Source organism: Dasypus novemcinctus, chromosome 1 (assembly GCF_030445035.2).
Source record: "Dasypus novemcinctus isolate mDasNov1 chromosome 1, mDasNov1.1.hap2, whole genome shotgun sequence".
Lineage (NCBI taxonomy): Eukaryota > Metazoa > Chordata > Mammalia > Cingulata > Dasypodidae > Dasypus > Dasypus novemcinctus.
In genome coordinates, this window is record NC_080673.1 from 63,839,871 (window position 1) to 63,861,241 (window position 21,371).

The 21,371-nt window shown below is 36.0% G+C and overlaps 1 pseudogene; it reads left to right on the top strand.

Annotated features, from left to right (window-relative positions):
* LOC101442501 (leucine-rich repeat-containing protein 28 pseudogene) overlaps positions 1 to 20,943 on the top strand; it is an 87,957-nt pseudogene extending 67,014 nt beyond the window's left edge.
* The last annotated feature ends 428 nt before the right edge of the window (positions 20,944 to 21,371 follow it).

The following is a 21,371-nucleotide window of genomic DNA, read 5'->3' on the forward strand; positions in this document are numbered from 1 at the left end:
TGTTTTTTGTTTTTTTTTTCCCACAGTAGCTAAACAATATTATTTAAAGTCAGGAACTGAGAATCCTCCAAATTTGTCTTCATTTTAAGGACATTTTGGGGCCCCTTACCCATCCAAATAAATTTGAATATAGGTTTCCCTCCATTTATGCCAAAAAATATGTTATTGTTTTTATTGGGATTGCATTGAATCTGACAATCGTTTGTGCAGTATTGACATTTTAAGAATATTTAATCTTCTAATCCATGAACACAGAACATCCAGAACATCCTTCCATTTATTTAAGTCTTCTTTAATTTCTTTAGCAATGTTTTGTATTTTCTGAATAGAGGTATGTCCTTGGCTAAGTTTATTCTGAAATATTTAAATATTTTTGTAACTATTCTCAGATTGTTCATCAGTAGTGTATTGAAATGCTACTGGTTTTTACATATTAATCTTATATTACACAACTTTGTTGAGCTCATCTATTAGTTTTAATAATTTTGTTGTGGATATTTGAGGACTTTCCAGATTTAATATCATATCATCAGCAAATAGTGTCAGTTTTACTTCTTTATCTATCTTAATTACTCTAGCTAGAACTTCTAGTACAATATTGAATAACAATGTTGGCAGATGGCATCCTTGTCTTGTTCCTGATGTCAGTGTGAAAGCTTTCTGTCTTTCACCATTGAGTACAATGCTAACTGTGGGTTTATCATATGTATACTTTAACATGTTGAGAAAGTTTCCTTCTATTCTTATCTTTTGAAGTGTTTATATCAAGAAATGATGCTGTATTTTGTCAAATGCCTTTACTGCATCAATCTACAGTATCATGTGATTTTTCTTTTTCAATACATTAAGGTGGTTTGTTAAACAAACTTATTTTCTTGTGTAGAGAAACCCTTATTACCTGGGCTAAAACTCACTTGATTGTGTTGTATAATTCTTTTCATGTGCTATTGGATTAAATTTGCAAGTACTTTGATGAGGATTTTTCCATCTACATTCATTAGAGATATTGACCTGTAATTTTCTTTTTTTTTTTAAGTATTATTATCTGATTTTAGTATTTGTTGATGTTGGCTTCATAGAATGAGTTTAATAGTGTTCTTTCCTGTTCGGTTTTCTGAAAGAGTTTCAGCAAGATTGGTATTAGATCTCCTTTAAATGATTGATAGAATTCATGTGCAAAGCCATCTGGTCCTGTGCTTTTCAAATTTGGGAGATTTTTGATAATGGTTTCAATCTCTTTACTTGTAATTGATTTGTTGAGGCCTTTTATTTCTTCTAGGGTCAATATAGTTTGGTCATATGTTTCTAGGAATTTGTCCATTTCATCTACTTTGTCTAGTTTTTTGGCCAGCAGTTGTTTATAGTGTCCTCTTATGATCTTTCATATTTCTGTGGGGTTAGTAGTAATATCCCCTGTTTATTTCTGATTTTATTTATTTGCATCTTCTCTTTTATTCTTTGTCTGTCTAACTAAGGGTTTGTTGATTTTGTTGCTTTTCTCAGAGAATCAACTTTTGGTTTTGCTGACTCCCTGCATTTTTTAAATTCTCAATTTCATTTTTCTGTTTTGATCTTTATTATTTCTTTCATTTTGCTTTGTTTAGTATTAGTTTTATGTTCTTTGAATAGTTCCTTCAGGTGTGCAGTTAGGTCTTTGGTTTTTGCTTTTTCTTCTTTTTAATTTAAGCATTGAGGGCTATAAATTTCCCTCTCAGCACAAACTTTGCATTGTTCCACAGGATTTGAAATGTTGTGTTCCCATTTTCATTTGTTTCAAGATATTTACTTAATTGTCTAGCAATTTCTTCTTTAACCCACTGATTATTTGAGTATGTTGTTTAATCTCCATATATTTATAAATTTTCCATTTTGCCATCCATCATTGATTTCCAGCTTCTTTCCATTACGATCAGATAAAGTGTTTTCCATAATTTCATTCTTTTAAAATTTATTGAGACCTGTCTTGTGATACTTGTAAATTCTGTCTTTGGGTACCACACTCTCTCAATTTTTGTTTGTCTATGAAGACTTTAAACTAACCTTCATTTCTGAAAGATAATTTTTCCAGATATAGAATTGCTGGCTAGCCATTTTTCTCTTTCAACGCCTTAAATACATCATAACTCTTTCTTCTTAGTTTCTAATGTGAGATTAGTACTTAATGTTATTGAAGTTCCTTTGTGTGTGATACCTTGCTTTACTTTTTCTGCCTTCAGAATCCTCTCTTTATCTCTGTTACCGTCATTCTGAATAGTAGAAGTATTAATGTAGGACTATTCAGATTTATTTAGAAATATTCTTCCTGGAAATTGATATTTATATTCTTCATAAGGCTTGGGATGTTTTCAGTCATTGTTTCCTCAGATAGTCTTTTACCCCTTTTCCATTCTCTTCTCCTGGAACAGCAATAACACATATATTTGTACATTTTGCATTGTCATTCAATTCCCTGGGTCCCTGTGGCAGTTTAATATTATTTATGAATTCACAAAAAAGAGAAAATTATGTTTGTAAACTGGTCTCTTTCTCTGGGTGTTATACCCATTAATTGTATTAAATTCAAGGGTTTTACATTTACTTGATTGAAGATTAGGGCTTTGACTCTACCACATTAATAGGCATGAGTCAACATTGATACCTTGCCCCAATGGTGGGCTTATATACATGGACACTCACTCAAAAAGACAAACAGAAAAAGATATGTGTAGAGAGAGAATCTCTAGATGCCAGAGGAGAGAAAGCTCAAAGAGCTAGATTCTAGGGAGTAATGAGCCATTTGCCTGAAAGTTTGCAGCTAAATAGAACAGAGTAACTGAGCAGTAGATAAGGCCTGCAAAGAAATGAGCCCTATGTCAGACTGATATAAGAAGCCCTGAGAGATGAGCCTTATGCCAGTCTACAGCTGATATTGGAAGAACTGGGCGAATGGAGTTTTAAGGGGAAGAAGGCCAGGGAGAAAAGGCAGAGATTGCCCTCCATCTTGCTTCAACACATGACAACAGACTTTGGTGAGAAAGAAAACTTGAATTGGACTTTTTAGGGCCTTGTAACTGTGATCTTTACCCCAAATAAATACCCTTTATAAAAGCCAGTGGATTTCTTGTACTTTGTATCAGCACCCCTTTGGCTGACTAATGCATGCCATGTTCCATTTTTTCTCTTCCTTTCTCTTTTTGTTTTCCTGTTTTTCATATTCAGATGTTTTGTCTTCAATTTCACTAATTCTGTCCCTCATTAATTCAAATCTGCTGTTTTATACTGCTAGTGTAGTTTTAATCTCATCCATTGTGTCTCTTGTTCCCATAAGCTCTGTTACTTTTCTTTGCAGGCTTCCAAGTGTTCTTTATGCTTACCTAGTGTCTTCTTAAGATCCTTTATCTTTTCAGTCACATTTTCCTATACCTTTTTAAATTGATTTAGGAAATGTGTGTGATTATCATTGATTAGTTTTATTAAATCTTGTATCTCATCAGGATATTTATTTTGCTGCTTTGGCTGGGTCATATCTTCCTGTTACCTAGAATGACTTGTAATTTTTTTTTTTCTGTATAGGCATCTGAATATGTTGGCAAATTTACACTGATGACCAATTTTTTTCTCTTGCCTAGTGTTTTTTTTCACAGTTCTTCACTGATTTTTGGTTTAACTTATTCTGAGTCTTTAAAATTACCCAGCTTAAATTAGCAAAATCAATCCAGGAACTCACTAGAGGGGAGCAGAAATTTTCCCCAAGCATTTTGGATAAGACAGAACTTAAAGCAGCTTTTCTTCTTGCTGTTTCCTGGCTGGCTAGTGGATGATGCTTGTTCACCAACTTTTCCATGAAGATGTTTATTTCAATCTCCAATGCCAGTGCTTCTGGTCAGGCCAGAACTGAGATTCAAAATGGGCTCTGCTGGCCAAATTTGTTAAAGAGAAACCCGTCTGCCCTTCACCATACCCTCCATATTCCCAGTAAGGAAGACTACTGTTCCCATCTCAGTTGGCTGCAGTAAGTCCTGGGATTTATCCACATTGCCCAACTTGAATGTGGGGTCTGTGTGCTGTTTCAAACCACCATGGGTCTCAGTAATTCACAGTTGTCATTTGAGGTTCTTGATCCCTTTGTCCCACAGCCTCCTGGGAGTTGCACTATATTGTTCTCATCTGCTGAACCCCAAAGCTAGCACCTCAGAAAGCTTTCTTCCCTTTCTTTATTATTATTTTTTTGCAAAAGAGTTCAGCTCTAACTACCTTATTTGATTCCATCTTCCTGAAAGTAGAACAAAAGTATTTCATTTTAAGAACACCTGCTATAGGGTTCTTTCCAAAAAATAATATGTGTTTTATCAATTTATCCTACATTCAATATAGGAATCATTCAAATTATCTTTCAAGTAGTCTTTTGGAGTTGCCAGAAGTCAATGGTTTATATGTATCTCCCATTTTTTATTTCATAAATTTGATTTTTGTTGTGATTTTCCTAACCCTAATTTTATCTTCTGGATAAGAAATTGAAGATAAGATCCTGGAACAAGTGGGGATATTTCAGAACCTGATATAGACTGGTTCATTGTACTGAGAAATACTACATTTTTGTGCTAGATATGAAATGGATGGAAATCTGGCTTGTCTTCCTTTGAGTGAAGATGATTGTGCTTCATATGTTAAATGAGTGATTTCTGATCAAAATGGTGGGTGGTCGTAGGGAAAATGCTTTGCTTTCTCCGTAATTTCTCATGCTGGCCCATGGAAAGACTACATTTACCAATACCCCGTCATGTAGGTTAGAGGAATGTGTCTAAATTCCATCCAGTCAAACTGGACAGAGAATCATTTGCCTCTTCTAGGCCTGGTCCTCTAAAATATCCCTTGTAATCCACAGATTTCTTTTACTTTGTTCAATCAACTTTGAGGGCAACATGCTTCAGATGCGAAAGTCTTCCCAATCCATCTTAGAGTTTACACAAATGAATAATAAAAATATACGGGGAATTGGATTGGCTCAAGCATTTGAGTGCCTGCTTGCCACATGTGCAATCTCTGGCTCTGGTACCTAAAATTAATTATATTATTAATGTGACATTTGTGAGAATATTTGTTACTAAAGACAGCTTAGTGTATTCTGATTAATATAAGAGTTCTAAATTGGGATTATTAGATAAGAAGAAGTAAAATATTAGCTGTGGTTGGTGATGATAAACTAAACTGGGAACATGTCAAGCTTGAGTTGACTGTGAGACATCCACATAGAGTTGTATATTTAGTAATTGAATAAGGTTCAGAGCATTTCATTATGAAACAAAATGTTATTGGTTGTAGAGACTTGGCAATTATCATTAAGTGAAAACTACATGAAAATTTTGGAATAGTTGGTATCTTAAATTGCTCAAAAGAGTTCAAAAGAGAAGAAATACATAAGAGAATGTTGATTCCATTTAAGAGTTAATTACTTATTATTAGAATTAAAAATCGACAATAGTTATGCATTAAAAAATCTGCTTCTTTGGTATTATGATTCTACAAGATATATATCATAATCTAGATTTTTTGCAGATTAGGCAATTGAATTCTGGATCTTAAATATATTTTCACAAGTGATTTACAAGGTTGTTTTGAATTCATATCTAATGAATATACATTATCAAATGACACCATGCTTAAAAACACATGGAAATGCTGTTTTTGCTGAAAATCATGTACAATGACTTGGTATTAACTCTTAGGTCTACATAATTTAGGGAAATTGATGAATTATTTGAAATTTCAGTTTTATCACTTGTAAAATGGAAATGATGATCTACATTTTTCTAGGTTGTCATATAGATCATATGTTATGCCATAAGGCATCGGTGAATTCCAGGTTTTATTTTTAAATGTTATTTTCCTTCACTTTATCCTAATTGCTTTCATTTAAACAAAACACATACTGTTCTTTCAACAAATACTCATATGGTATATTTCAGTCTTGCTAGGCTTTTTTGAATAAAGTCCAATTTTCCCTGTCAATTATAATTTTCATGAACAAGCTGTGTAGGCAGTTAGTAATATCATACATTAAACACAAAGAAGGTTTTAATTATTAAGCAGTAGCTTATGAAGCTATTGTTTTAAAAATGTTTTAAAAATGGCAGCTATTGAATGTTCCCTCTGCACTGTGCAATGTGTTGTGTTACATGTCTTATCTCATTTATTGTCTCACTAATCTTAAGAAGCACATGTTATCATTAACCTGATTTTGCTGGTGAGAACAATGAACAATAAAGATGCAGAGTAGTGGTTGATAGAACTCTAATTTGAATCCAATTCTGACTTATTGAAGCCTGAATACATGTCTTGGACTATAATATAATACAGATAGTCTGAGACCACATTTCCATTAGATAGTGACCTAACATATTAACTTGTATTGAGAACTTCCAAATACAAATAAATATTTAAATATTTACATTTTTTTCTTTTAAAAGGTGCTGAAAATAATTTGCTTATTTGTTTACTGCATTTTTTGTTTTCCATGTAGACCATGTAGCATCTATAAAGGCAGGGCCATATCTATTGTGTAAATTTATATCCAGTTTCTAACACTGGTCAAAAAAGGCTGGTTGCAATGTTAAATATGTTGGCCATGATAGGCATCATTGATAAGGAAGCATTTAAGCAAAGACTTTGAAGGAGGTGAAAGAATTTTTGCATGTAGATAGATAACATGTATGTGAGAAAATTCTGTACAGAAGGTAAAGATTCAAGAGTGGGTAGGGAAGGGCGAAGTAGCACTTCTTGATCAATTCTCTACCATGAGGAGAGCAGTTGTAGGGAGGAAGTTCTGGGAAAAAATGAAAGGCAGGTATTCTGGTCTAAATTTTGTAAATATATTAATTCAGAGTTTCTGGTAAATAAATAAAATAGTTTTTAGTAGCAGGAGAGTCCTTATCTATAAAAGGTTTTCAGCACAGTCTACTATGCAGGCTTTTCTAGCATTGCTTATGATAAAGAAACCAGGAATCAATAAATTTAGTATCATATTTCTCAGGAAAATGTCATGCTAGCAATGTATAAAAAGGAGATGCATTTTCACTGAGAAAACTCCTTCTATTTAAATAAAGCAACTGTATATTTTACATTTAGGAACATTTTAGAAGCCAAGTCTAATATAATAATAACTTGGACCTTACCACATTTAATGAATAAGAGAAAGATCCTGGGAATCTTCACTATAAGTCCTGGCCTTTCCCTGCTTCACCCATGCCTTCACCCATACCTTACTAATAATTCTTGAAATGACTAGTAAACCTTTATACTGCACAAGCTCTCTGACTTATGAGTGTGATTTGATAATGCAATACTTTGTGTGAGTTCAGATTGGCAATACAGGAAAGTTGTCAGAGCCAAAGAGCATAATGCCTAAGGAATTTCTTGATACCAGCTTGGTTTGCTATCCACCATTTTTACAAAGTGGTGAAAGCTTTGAGGCAGATAAGGGGAATAAATGAAATTTGGAGGAATAGACTGAGATCTGTGGTCATGGGCCCAGGGAGTCCAAGAACAAATGAAAATTAATGGAAAATTATATTTTCTTATTTCTGTTAACATGTCTGTAAAAACCAAACATGTAATAGCTGAGAAGATGATAGGAAAAAAGTATTGTAAGGCTGTAAGGTCTAAGATGATTAATTTTATGTGCCCACTTGGCTAAGTTATTTTTTTTCTTTTTTTTATACTACTGTAATTTATTTATTGCACACATTTTTTAGTGTTTTTTTCCCCTTATGTCTCCCCCCTCTCCCACCTCCATTGTCTGCTTTCTGTGTCCATTTTCTGTATATTCTTCTTTGTCTGTTGTATTCTTATTAGATGGATTCTGGGAATCCATCATGGGATCTTCCGGAGTGGGAGAGAGGTGATCATTCTCTTGCTCCACCTCAGCTCCCTAGTTCACTGCATCTCATATTGTCTCTTCTCTGTGCTTCTTTTTTTTTTTTTCGGTATCATCTTGCTGTGTCAGCTCTCCATGTGGGAGGCAACTCTCCTGGGCAGTCTGCTCTCCTGTGTGGGGGATGCACTCTTTGTGTGGGGACCACTTATTGCATAGGGGGCAACCCTGTGCAGGACAACACTCCTTGTGTATGACAGCACTCCATGTGGGCCAGCTCGCCACACAGGCCAGGAGGCCCTGAGTATTAAACCCTGGACCTCCTATATGGTAGGTGGAAGCTCTATCCATTGAGCCATATCTGCTTCCTTTGGCTAAGTTATTGTGTCCAGTGGTTGGGTCAAATAATGGCCTTGTTGCTATTGAGGTATTTCATAGATGAGATTAGCATCTACAATCATTGACCTTAAGTATAGGAGATTACTATATATCATATGGGTGGAGCTCATCCAATCAGTTGGAGATCTTTACAGCAAGATCTGAGGGCCCTCCAAGACTTCAACATCAAGTCTCACTAGAATTTTCAGCATGCCAGATTCTTAAGTAATATTTGAAACTGCATTGCCACTACAGTAATTTCCAGCCATCAGTCTGCTCTATGGAATTCAGATTTGCCAGCCCCCACAATCACATGAGCCAATTCCTTTTAATATATCCCTCTATCATGCTTTTCTGGTTTCTTTCTCTGGAGAACCCTGAGTGGTTACAAGGTCTTTCACTAGAAGGCCTTCTTATTCTTGAAAAAATCTCATACCCCCTTGGAAAGTGACTCAATTAAGGCTGTTGATTACTTGAAAAACTATTCATGCAACTTGAGGCCGAAGTAAGGGCATGACTAAATACTGAGGATATTTTATTGAAAAACTACACACTTACCAGCAGAAGACTAATGAATCATTATTGAATCTCATGAATTATGAGGGGCACATTGTAATTCTATTATCATAAGATGTAAGGAATTGTTTAAATTGATGACTAATCATTAAATGGCTATACACTTTGTTGAAGAAACATCCAGATATTTTGACAGCTTATCTGCTGCAGTGAATTAAGTCAAGTTTTGGCAGACTTATCCTGAGAGAAGCAACTACTCCAAACCTTTTGCCAAACCACAAATGGCATATTTCTTTTCATGTGATACAAATGCAAGTGACCTTAGATAGACTTGATGTTTTCCAGAAAGATACACCCAATTTAATGTCACTGACATAGATGGAGGTACATACAGTGAAGGTGGGGCAGGTGATATGCCCCTATTTTAGGAAACTTATTTAACCCTGGAAGTCAAGAAAATGTTCAGAAGGCAGTGACAGACTTGCAGGCTGTTACCACACGTGGGACTGCATGAAATAAAAAAGTTTTATGACATTCAAAAAATATGTGCACAAAGAGTAGAAATGAAAAATCAGGGGAGGAAGGGATAGCCAGCTTACACAGATGGATTTACTTTTGAAGAAAAATTGAAGAGACTTTAAAAAGTGGTCCTTGACAGGCTTCCCAATGAGGAGATGTTAGAAAACTATTAATATTTCAATAGAGGGGCACAGCTCTTAAAGTTCCATGAAATATTCACTGTATCTATGGCCAGAAGAATTAAAATCAAGTTATGATGATAGTGATGGAAAACACAATATCCTTGACAGGGAGATGAATTTACCCTTTCAGTTAAAGCCAGAGAATCAGCAAAAGACTGAATGTGAGTTGAGATTGTTCATTCAATGCCCAGTGCGGGGTCTAAGGCCATAGGATAAAATTTGAATGAAGTTGCCTTTGGTAGTATACAAAATACTTTAGAATTGTTAGACAGGAGACCTGAATATAAGTAACCCTTATGGGAGATAGAAAAGGAACTCACACATGATCTAAGTTGAAACCTGGAATGTATGGCTAGAACATGAAGGAAGAAACCAAGGTAAGGATGAAGTTACAGACTGGAAAGTGTGACTGGTGAGAGTATAATGTGGTTGCACTAACTTTACATGAACCTGAAGTAGAATTAATATATATATGAGGAGGACATTGTTCTTTTTGCCCTTCTCATAAGTAAGGTGACTAGGTGACTCCACCTGTTTTCAATTAGCCAAGCTAATTGCCCAAACCTCCTCAGTAGTAGACATTAAGCAATGTCGAAATCCAGGAGGGTAATAAGAGATTACTGGTCTAATTAAGGAAGTAACTGGAAGGAAGTTTTTCTTTCACTAATTCTGTCTTACTAGTTCTGACTGGTCAATAAGTAAGGAAGACATTCCAGGAGTTTAATGGTAAACTCACAAGGTAGTTCCTTAGAATGCTTCAGCTGTACCTGATTTGATGAAGAGTGTATAGAAAATAAAACAAGGTAAGGGTAATTAATACATCATCATAAGAGGCTACATGCAATGTGGGACCCAGTACAAAATGAAAATGCAAGTCCCTTTGCTCAAAAATTACTAAGAATTTCAAGACGGCTAAAACAAAGCATTAAACCAGTCTTACAGCCCTCCTAAGCACAGTGCTCTAACTACATAAGTTGCATTCCTGTGGAGCCAGCCTTCCATGTCATTACAGAACTACCTAAACCTTCCTTTTTATCTCAATTTTGAATTCCAGTTAGGCATAACTGTTCAACTTGTGAATGGAAGCAAATACATATTTAATGTCTTATCACAGATTGTTTTAATTCGGGAACACACTGTCAATCTAGGAAAGTGAAATTAATAATAAACAATAACAAATTAGTATACTACATTGAAGTTAACCTGATAATTTTCTTCCTAGAGGAAGAAGAAGGAGAGGAGTTAAGGATCATAATCATCCATATTATACTTACAGGCTGTCTGATAAATCCAGCCAAATTTCAAAGTCAAGCCCAACATGTAAAATTCCTGGAAATTATTATGGAACAATGAGGAGCATTCCTTAAACTATGAGGAGTAATTTATTTCTCACAGAACTCAGACCCTGCCATTAAGCAATCGTTTTAGAAACTGGCAAGCAGGGCTATTCCTCATCTCAGAATTTTGTATTCCCCTCTTCATGAAGTCCCTGAAAAGAAATCTGAATGTGAATAGGGCATTGAGCAGAAACAAATATTAAAAGTATTATGGTAGATATCTTACTTTCCTAGGACTGCCATTACAAAGTACCACAAACTGGGTGCCTTAAAATAACATAAATTTATTGTCTCACAGTTACAGAAGTCCAACCTCAAGTTGTCAGCAGAAGGATGCTTCCTCTTCAATCTGTACAGGAGCATCTGTTCCATACTTTTCCCCTGTCTTATGGTGATGGTTTGCCAGTAATACATGGTGTTCTCTGCCTTAGTTCTCACATGGCATTTTCCCCTCTGTCTTTGTCCAATTATTCCCTTCTTGTAAGGACACCAATCATATTAGATTTGGACCCACTATAATCCAGTTTGTCCTCATTAGCTAACAATATGTTCAAAGGCCCTATTTTCCAAGCAGGTTACATGAGAACTCACTGTATCCCAGAGAGCTACAAGTAGCTATTACTGAGATTCATTCCTGTTCTAATCAACAGTGTGCTTATTGCAGAAGAGACCTTAGAGAATATAATTAAAGGTTTTGAACACTATATTATTTATGGATTACCCAAACTGGACATATTTTTTCTTATCAAAGTGCATAATTTACTGTTGTCAATGTATAAAATGCAGAAGAAAACATGTTATAAGAACATATCACATTTTTTAACACACTAAGAATAGTAATCACACTGAAAATTAGAACAAGAATTAAAATAAAGTATTTTCAAAACAGGGCACAGAACAGTTTAAGGACTGACTGAGTTAATCGTTTTTCTCTTGAGAGAAATAAAGAGGAAGTAAGTCATGGAATTCTTTGAAATTTTTTAAGAAACCAGAGGTGGGAATAAGGAAGTAATCTAGGATGCTGTGGTAGTTTGAGTCTTTTGTGGACCCTAGAAAATTATGTTCTTAAATTGGTCCATTTCCATGGATGTGATACTTTGATTCAATTAGATTCATTAAGGGCCATTTAATTAGATTATTAAGGCATAACCCAGGGTAGGTTTTAATCCTCTTACTGGAGTTTATTATAAACTGGAATTGGTCAAACCACAGAGACAAAGAGAAATGCTCAGGAGCTGAGAGCAAAGGTCTTGGGAGCCAGAAGCTGAAATCAACAGAACAAAGAAGTCGAGAGAATCCTCTGAAGCTAGAAGCTGAGAGCAATACCATATGGAGGAGAGATGAGTAGATGCCACCATGTGCCTGGTCACTCACAGCTGTAGCTCAAGGAGAAAGGATCTCCTGATGATGCCTTGATTTGAACATTTTACTTGGTCTTGAAACTAAGCATTTAAACTAACAAATCCCTATTGTAAATGCCAGCCCATTTCTGGTCTGCTGCCTTGACATCTTTTTGCAAATTAAAACAGATGCTATTACATAACTTTATATCTTTGCAACCCCATAAAATCTGCGGTTTTATTCATTTGTTGTTTGCCTCCAGAGGTGGTCCCAAACCCTGGTTTGAGTTTCTGAGTACAAAAGGAATGTTATATCAGTACCTATGACATGATATCCATACCATTGAATTTGACTGTGGATATTCTAGAAGGATAGCTGCGAGGGGTCTTCTTCCTATGTATCCTAATTAGGGCTAAAGGTGAATGTTGTTCCATTACCAATCAGAAGAGTCAGCCCTGAGGCTGTCAAATTTTATAATATTTGTTTGGGCATTTTAGCAAGCCTGCTGTGTTGTCTAGGTGAATAAGTAAGTGCGATGAGTCACAAAGCTTGATAATGAAAGGCATTATCTAGGCAGATGGGAAGGTACTTATAAGTGGATTGCATTACCATTGGTTGAAGCTATTTCAATATTTTCACTCAAGTACTTCAGAGAAAGTTCTTTGCCCATTCTGATACAGACAAATAAACAATGTTGGCAGAAATCTCAGGCCATGTTTATTCCAGAAGATAGGAAATGGACTCCCACTGATTTGGATGCTGTCTTAGTTTGCCAGACTGCTATCACAAATACCACACAATGAGTTGGTTGAACAACAGAAATTTATTAGCTCATGGTTTGGAAGTACAAGATCGGGGTATCAGCAAGGCCATGTTTTCTCATTAAAGTCTGTAGTGTTCTGGTACTGACTTGTGAAAACCTGGGTTTTCTTACCTCTTATCACATAATGGAGACCTTGATCTCCTCCTGTGTGGTTTTCTCTTATGGTTTCTGCTAACTTCTGGCATCTTCTCGTGTGGCCTTCTCTGACTTACTGTGTCCAAATTTCTTCTGCTTATAGAAGATCCAGTAATAGGTGTTAAGGCCTACCCCAATTCAGTTGGGCCACACCTTAACTAATGTATTCTAAAGGCCCTATTTATAAATGGGTTCATGCCAGTAGGAATGGTGGGGGTTAAGATTAAGAATATTTCAATTCAATTTACTACAGATGCTTTCCTGTATAATTGGGATAAAAGAAGTAACAAAGTCAAATGCACGTTTGTATTTAGAATGCATGTAGAATGTTTTATAAAGTCAATTATAAATATGTGGTATTACCTGGAGTTGATGGTAACACATTATAATGAGTATTAACAAACACTGCTGATTTATAAATGTGATTGTGGCAAAAAGGGATAGTCTAGGGAGGTTAATAATGTTAACTGAAAGACACTTAGAGGATAATCTAGGGAATGTATAACAGTGCTGTTATGATAGAAGAAGTGGTTAATAATATAAAAATAAGAATGTTCTACTACAAGGTGTTAAGCATATGGTGATACACAGGAAAAATACAACTAAGGTAATGTGTAGACTATAGCTAACAGTAGTAGTATAATGGTTTTGTAGCAAAGACCATGAAGGCCTTTATATATGTTAAAGGTTAAGACAGAAAAAGAGAATATGGGGTTTAGTTTTATGACATATGAATATTATTAAGCATTTTTTCTTCATTTTCTTCATTAACATGGAGACCTTGGATATGCCATTTAAGCAATTTGTGCTCATTTATGTATCTTTCTGAACAATGGAGAAACAATTGAGTTTGTTTTTAGAATTAAATTACATAAATGTTTTAGACTAATGCTTCCATAAATTTGTTAAGCTACCTTTTGTCTGTTATATTATTTTTTGAAATTAGAATAAAGTATATTTTAAAAAAATTAAGGTGCTTCAAGATTGCTAGTGACACTAACCAAGGCTCCTGCCAGCTGCAAAAAGTAAATCTTCTGGAAAAACATGAGGTCATCCCAAGCTTCAGATTATTTTCACTACTAATCAAATAAATTATATGGCACTCAATTTAAAAGTCAAGTATCTAAAAGGAAAAAGAAAAAAATAACAAAGTGTACCCTGATGCCTTGGTATATGGGTAGCTGGCTGCAGTTATCAAACCATTTCTAGGCCTTGTTTATCATTCTAATTTCCCCTCTTACCAAAAAAGAATACTACCATTGGAACCTATAGAGCAGAGGTACTATACAGCAGACTTTCTGCAACTTATGTGGCTATAAATCAAGACGATACATTCTTAAAGCAGTTCTCAGTATAGTACTGCCTAGTATTGTCACAGTTTGATATTTTCCTGTGAATATATCAATAATGTGAATGGAATTAATTTAAAATAGGGTTTCTTAACAAGGGATCCATGAGCTTGAATTGAAATTCAAAACATTATTCTTGTGGGACATGCTTATGTGAGTGTGATATATTTATTAAATAATACATAGTATAGCATGGGCTTAGCAAAGGGTCCAGGGTTTTCACCTGATTGGCAAAGGGATCCATGGAACAAAAAAGTTAGGAACCCCTGGTTTAAAGGATGTGAAAGTAGACTCCAAGAAGCTTTAGGCATGTGTATCTTGGTTTAATTTGTTGGACAGCAATTACAAATAACTCTCCTCCAGACCTACAAAAGCCTTATGGCAAAACCTGATGAAGCTGTATTTAACATATACCCAATTTACAGTCTGAAGAAGCACAACATTTTTGAGTACTGGCAATTTTTTTTTCAAACTGTGCTTGTTAACATGTAATGTTAACAATATATGTGGTAGATTGACCAGAACTGGTGCCTTTGTGCCAGGCATTTTATAGGAATCCTAGGAATTGATGGTGAGGTATATTGAATCAGGTTGAAATAATACCCCTGTAAATACATTTGCATGGTACAAACTACTTGGTACCTCAAACAGGGAGACACCAGTGGGAGCTTGCACTTACAGGATTAGTTGCAGTTGGAAATCAGCCTGAAAAAAAGATAAAGAACTAATTGATTGTGCTGAATGAATAATGTCTCTATCATACTTATCAAAATCTTTGGGACTAACTTTGTACCTTGAGAATTGGATATTTGATATTGGTCATTTGAATCACTATGGAATATTATGTCTTTAAAGCTCAGGGTCTGGAAGTCCTAGAATCCTTAGTTAAAGAAGTGAAATTATAGGTAAACTATGTTTAGCATAAGTTATTACAGGGTATCATGAACAATATGAACCTTAGCACTGTTTTCTAACAATCCCAGGCATCACGGATAAAAAAAATACTTTCCCTTTCATGTTACAGAATTGGTTAGAGTTGGACAAAGAACAATATCCATGGAATGGGGGTGGGATATAAATAGGCTGTTACATAATGACCTATGAAAGCCGGTGTCTATAAATATACCTATGCTATGTCCACAAATCATATAAAATACAGAATTAACTGAATATTGATCTCCAATCACCATTTCAATCATAAGAATTACATGGCACATGGGAAAAATAATTTCTGTTGGAAAGTGTCATAGATTGAGTTATGGGTCCCAGAAAAAAACAAAAACAAAAACATGTGCTTAATCCTCTAAGTGTGCACTCTTTGTATATAGGAACTTTTGAAGATGTTATTTTTCATTAAGTTGTGGTATGGCCCAATGGAGTGAGGTTTGGCCTTAATCCTATTACTGGAAACTTTCTGAAGAGAAAACCACATGGAAGAGCAAGAAGCTAGAAGTCAACCAGACCAGGAAGAGGAAGTAGAAGACATGGTCATGTGCATTTATATATGATGAAAAAGTCAAAGACCCAGGGATTTGCAGCAGCCAGCCCCAAAATGCCACAGTGTTCAAGGAGAAAGCATCATGTTAATGACACCTAGAGTTTGGATTTCTCCTAACCTTAAAACCATCAGCCAATGAATTTCCATTTTTAAGCCAACCTATTTTGTGGTATTTGTGATTGCAGATGGAAGGCTACAACAAAAGAGAATGTCATTTTCATATCTTTAAGGTGGGTCAAACATTACTTTAATAACTTTGTCGTGGCTAAATGGTGTTAAAAGAAGTTCATAACTTCATTGATAGAATTAAATATACACCAAACTTACATAGATGGTGATCATCACTGAATGAAAAAAAAAAACATGTTGGAAGCAAATATGAATACTGTCAATTAATTTAAATCAATAGAAGCTAATTTGTCAGAAAAAAATGAGCTGATAAATCATATATACATTTCAATGCCTGTATAAACACATAGAAAATGATGCAAATAATTAAAATTAATGGAAAAGGAAAAAAGTAATTGAATTGGTAAATGATGACCAAAAGACCTGTACAGGGCACTGTTAACAAATGACAAGATTTAGAGAGAATGCCTAATCTCTATTGAATTGCACAAATCAAGGTCAGGGAGTTAGTTTGCTTGAGTGAAATATTGCTGAAAATGTTGTAAGAGAAAAACTGAAAAGATACCAGAAATACCTTGCACAGTGATGTTGGCCAAGGTCTGAGGGTGGATGGGGAAGGAAAGTTTCTAGCAGCTAGTCTGAGATACTTTCCTGTAAATGGGAGACACTCCCAGGACACAAAGAAGGCCAGGAACCCAGTGTAATTGTGTAAACATGCTAATGACAGAACTCGTGGGGAAGAATCTGGATGCTTTTAGCTAGCAGAAATAATGTTTTAAGCCAAATATGCCTGGTTGTTTAGAGTTGCTTGTAGTTAACAAAGCAGGAATCCATGTATTTGTGGGCATGGCTCCCTCAAAAATGCCAAATGATACCCGAGTTTAAAAAGATATTTTCTTTCCATGTAAGAGAACTTGCTACACACTTCACTTAAAAATCTCATCTGTCTGTCTGGACAAAGGCACATCTGGTAAGAAAACAAAAGACCTGGTAAAACATGCTAAAATTTTTGAACCATTCTCTGCTTTATATATACCTAATAACTACCTAAATCCTTTAAAATACTAATAAAGCTTGCTATTCAGTAAGATTTCTGATTTGTTTGAGCCTGATTTGTATTATGTCAAGGAATTATGTCAATGTAAAAGAATGAGTCCAGAAATCTTGTAAAATATCAACATTTATAGGTCAGAGTAGATTAGGACTCCCCAAATGGCTCTATAAATGCATAAGCAAAATTAGGAAATAAAAGTGTTGTACAGTTAAAGAGAGACAGAATTTTGTGAAGTGATCTATAGCAAGGTCAAGTAAAATAAAAATTAACAAGTGCCTATCAATAGTAATGAAAAGCACAGGAGTCAGAAAAGAGTTGCTAGTACCTTGAGGAATAAATACTACCTCATAAAATAAGAGTAAATATTTAAAAGAGTTTGGAGGATCCTAGTTGTCCAGTAAAGGTTTATGATGGCAAAGAATATCTATCAGAGAGAGTTACCTGCATTAGGAAGGATGTATCCTTTTGAGGGGGAGGGCGATACAGTATATCCAACTGGATGGTGCTCTTTAAGAAAGCAGAAAATCTACAAGCAAAACTGGAAAGAAATAATGCAAGAAAAGACCTCTCGTTTAAACTTCATTGTCTTCAGACAAGGGTGGTCACAACATTTTCTAAACAGAACAAGATTGTAGACACTCTAAGCTTCTTGGCCTTACAGTTCCTGTTGCAACTACTCAACCCTGCCCTTGTGGGGCCTAAGCAGTCATAGGTAATGTGTATGGCTGTGTGCAATAAAATTTATTTACAAAAACAGACAGCAACACAGATTTGGCTCCTGGGCTAAGTTTGCCTATGCCTCGTTTACTGTAAATTGCTTCTGGTCATGAAATGTATTTTGCTTAAGTTTCAAATTTGCCCATGTGATCCACGTAGAGTAAAAAATTAAAAAGTATAGGAAAGGGACAGGTATATAATGGAAAGAAGTCCCAGTGGCAGAATAAAGGGGTGTATTTATGAGCATGGGAAACAGGATTTTCCTGTCATCTCCTTCTATACGAAATGGAAAGGAAAAGTGTAAATACTTTTACAGATGAAGGAAGGCAATTATAAATGAGGAAAAGAACTTTATTCCAGGAATTATAAGGCAAAGTCCCGTGCTAGGAATGGGAGGACCAGGGGCGGGATGGAATATTTGAAAGATTTGGTGGTTGTTTGGAATATTCACTGTTGGAAATTGGAAGCAATTGATCAAAAAGCCAAATAATTTCAGAGTAATATTATGGAAAAGTGATCCAGACACACAGTTTGTGTTCTTCACTAAAGCATTTAGCCAAAGGAGTAAGCTGTGTGTCCTGAGGGTGAAAAGGCATCAGGATTTCATTGCCGAGACTCAGTATTGTTTTCTAATTCATGGCAAAGTGCAGCTTGCCCTATGTAATGGTATACTTCTTATTTTCAGAAATGTTAAGCTTTCTTTTTATGCATGGGATTTTTGTTATTTATTTCACTCTATGTATCAAGATTAGATAGAAGTTAACAATTTCTCTCATTCTCCCTGATATTTATGGAAGTTTTAATAACAAGTTCTGAAGTGTATGTGAATGAGTGAAATGCGTAGATGAGAAAATAGAATATATTAGCAGATACTTGTACGCTTTTTGTAAATGTTACAATAAGCACTAATAAAACAAGTAAATCATTTTAAATTATTTTTAGAATGCTGTCAATATACATACATCTTAACCTATGACCAAAAATCTAATGATGTGAAAAGCAAATATTTCTTGATTTTTTTTAAACTAAGCAGATGTAAAATATTTAGATTCAGATTAATTGGGAGAATTTCTTAGTATCTTATAATTAAATTGCCTTTAAATATGCCTGAACCTACAGGCAAACATCTGTGGGTATTTGTCTCCACATGTTCCAGCACAATGAGGTGATTTGAATTCAGCAAAAATTTAATAGCTGAAGTTGAAACAAAAATTCTCCAAAGGGAATCTGGTGGAAGTATATTTGAAAACAAAAGAACTATCTCAGTTTCTTTCATGAGTGTTTCCTATGCTTTTTGTGTACTAAGTAATCGTTCATAGTTAAACACTCTATGAAGATAAATGACTGATAAAATCATTGACCTAAAGATGCTCAAGAGCACATGAAAACAGAAATGTCTTTGCCCAGAAGATTGTATTCTTACATCTATAATTTGAATATAAAATTTGAATATAAAACTTGTGGCTGAAAATACTCTAAATTACAAAAGCTGTATTCAAACTAGTGCTAAGGCATCCATTCAACACATCTGAGGCCATTTGTCTTTCTGAATTGCACCCAATGTAAACCTTTTTCACACAGTACTAAACAGAAGTGAGCATCAGACACATTTCCAACATGCATACATTTTTTTCTAAAGGAACAGCTGTTACTTGATGAAAAGTCGATGAAAGATGCCCAGCATTTGTTTTTTTTCAAAAAGTTATCACCCAAACAAGAATTGTTTGAAACCAGATGTTAAAATTGAGAGTGGACTGTTTATTTCAGTTGAGAGTGTTATAAAAATATTAATAAGATCCGGTTTCCCAACTCCCACTGGTGCTGGTTCTACCCCTCCCACCCGGCGCACTGCGCTCGGCGCGGGCCCGCCCCCGCCCCCGCCCCCGCCCCCGCCTGCCGCTTTCAGCTCGCGGGCCGGCGCCGCTTCGGCCGGGAGCGCTGGCTTTGCCGGCTCCGAGAAATGGCCCAATTTTGACAAGATGTAGTGCTACAGCGTGCCTGATGGGATGTGTTGAGTCATGGCCTCCGAACTTTGTAAGACGATATTTGTGGCAAGGCTGGAAAAGCACAAGAATTTGTCCTTAAATTACAGGAATCTGCACCATTTCCCACTGGAGTTACTGAAAGACGAGGGACTGCAGTACTTGCAAAGACTCTACGTGAAAAGGAACTCCCTTACAACCTTGCCAGAAAACCTTGCTCAGAAGCTTCCAAACCTTGTGGAACTGTACCTTCATTCAAATAACAAACATAGTTATAGTTCCGGAAGCCATTGGAACCCTTGCAAAACTCCAGTGTCTGGATCTTAGGAACAATGCCTTAGAAATTGTTTGCCCAGAAATTGGTCGTCTGAGAGCTTTACGTCATCTTCGATTAGCTAACAACCAACTACAATTCCTACCTCCAGAGGTTGGCGATTTGAAGGAGCTGCAGACACTAGACATTTCTACCAATCGTTTGCTAACTCTACCAGAGAGTCTTCACCTGTGCCTTTCCCTGCAGTACCTAACTGTGGACCGAAATCGTCTGTGGTGGGTACCACGTTACCTTTGCCAGCTTCCCAGCCTCAGTGAGCTCTCCATGGCTGGAAACCGTCTCACATTCTTGCCACTTGATTTAGGTCGATCCCGAGCACTTCAATACACATGGATAACAATGTTCACCTGAAAGGCTTGCCGTTCTATCAGTACAATAAGGTCATCGGGTGCAGTGGCTATGATGCTCCCATTCGAGTTTCAGAGGTGACATTGCTTTCCTTTTCATCAGGGCAGCTCACTGTTCTCCTTTCAGCAGAGGTGAAGTCCATAGGGACAAAGAATGACCATGTCCTGCCTCTGCAAGAGCTAGCTATGCGGAGCCTGTATCACACCTATCACAGGCTTCTAAAAGATTTGAACTTTCTGTCTCCAATCTCACTACTGAGAAGTCTCCTGGAGCTGCTGCACTGCCCTCTGGGGCTCTGTCACCGGTGTAGTGAGCCCATGTTTACGATTGTCTACCCTAAGCTCTTTCCCTTGAGAGAGATACCAATGGCGGGGCTGCACAAGGGGAGGACAACTGTTAGTTTTGTGATCTACTGCTCCTCCACGCAGTGTCTGCAGACTTTGACCTACTGAGTTGATAAACATTCAAGAACCCTTGGGCGCGGTGCCAGTCAGCTTGACGTTGCAGTTGCCTGCCTATCGCACCCAGTCTATGAGGCAGAGGGGCTGGAGAGGCCAGCCAGAGTACAGCAGACCTTACCTCCTGCCCTGCCAAATATGGATAGGTTGCAGAAATCTCTGGAAATGAGATTCCAATCTAAAATGCCTTCCCTTTCTTCCCCAAGTTGGAATATATCCCCCCAAAATTTAGGAAAAAATCTTTTAAAATGTTAATAAGGTGTTGTTATATGTATGTATATTGAAGTTTGACTCTTTAATGTGCTTTTTGTTCTATTTGACTGTTATTTCTATGAATAGTATTATTGGCATTAGATCGTTGAAGAGTAAATAAAGAGAAAAAGAACGCTATCTTGTAATTCGAGAACTGAGCTTCAATGGAG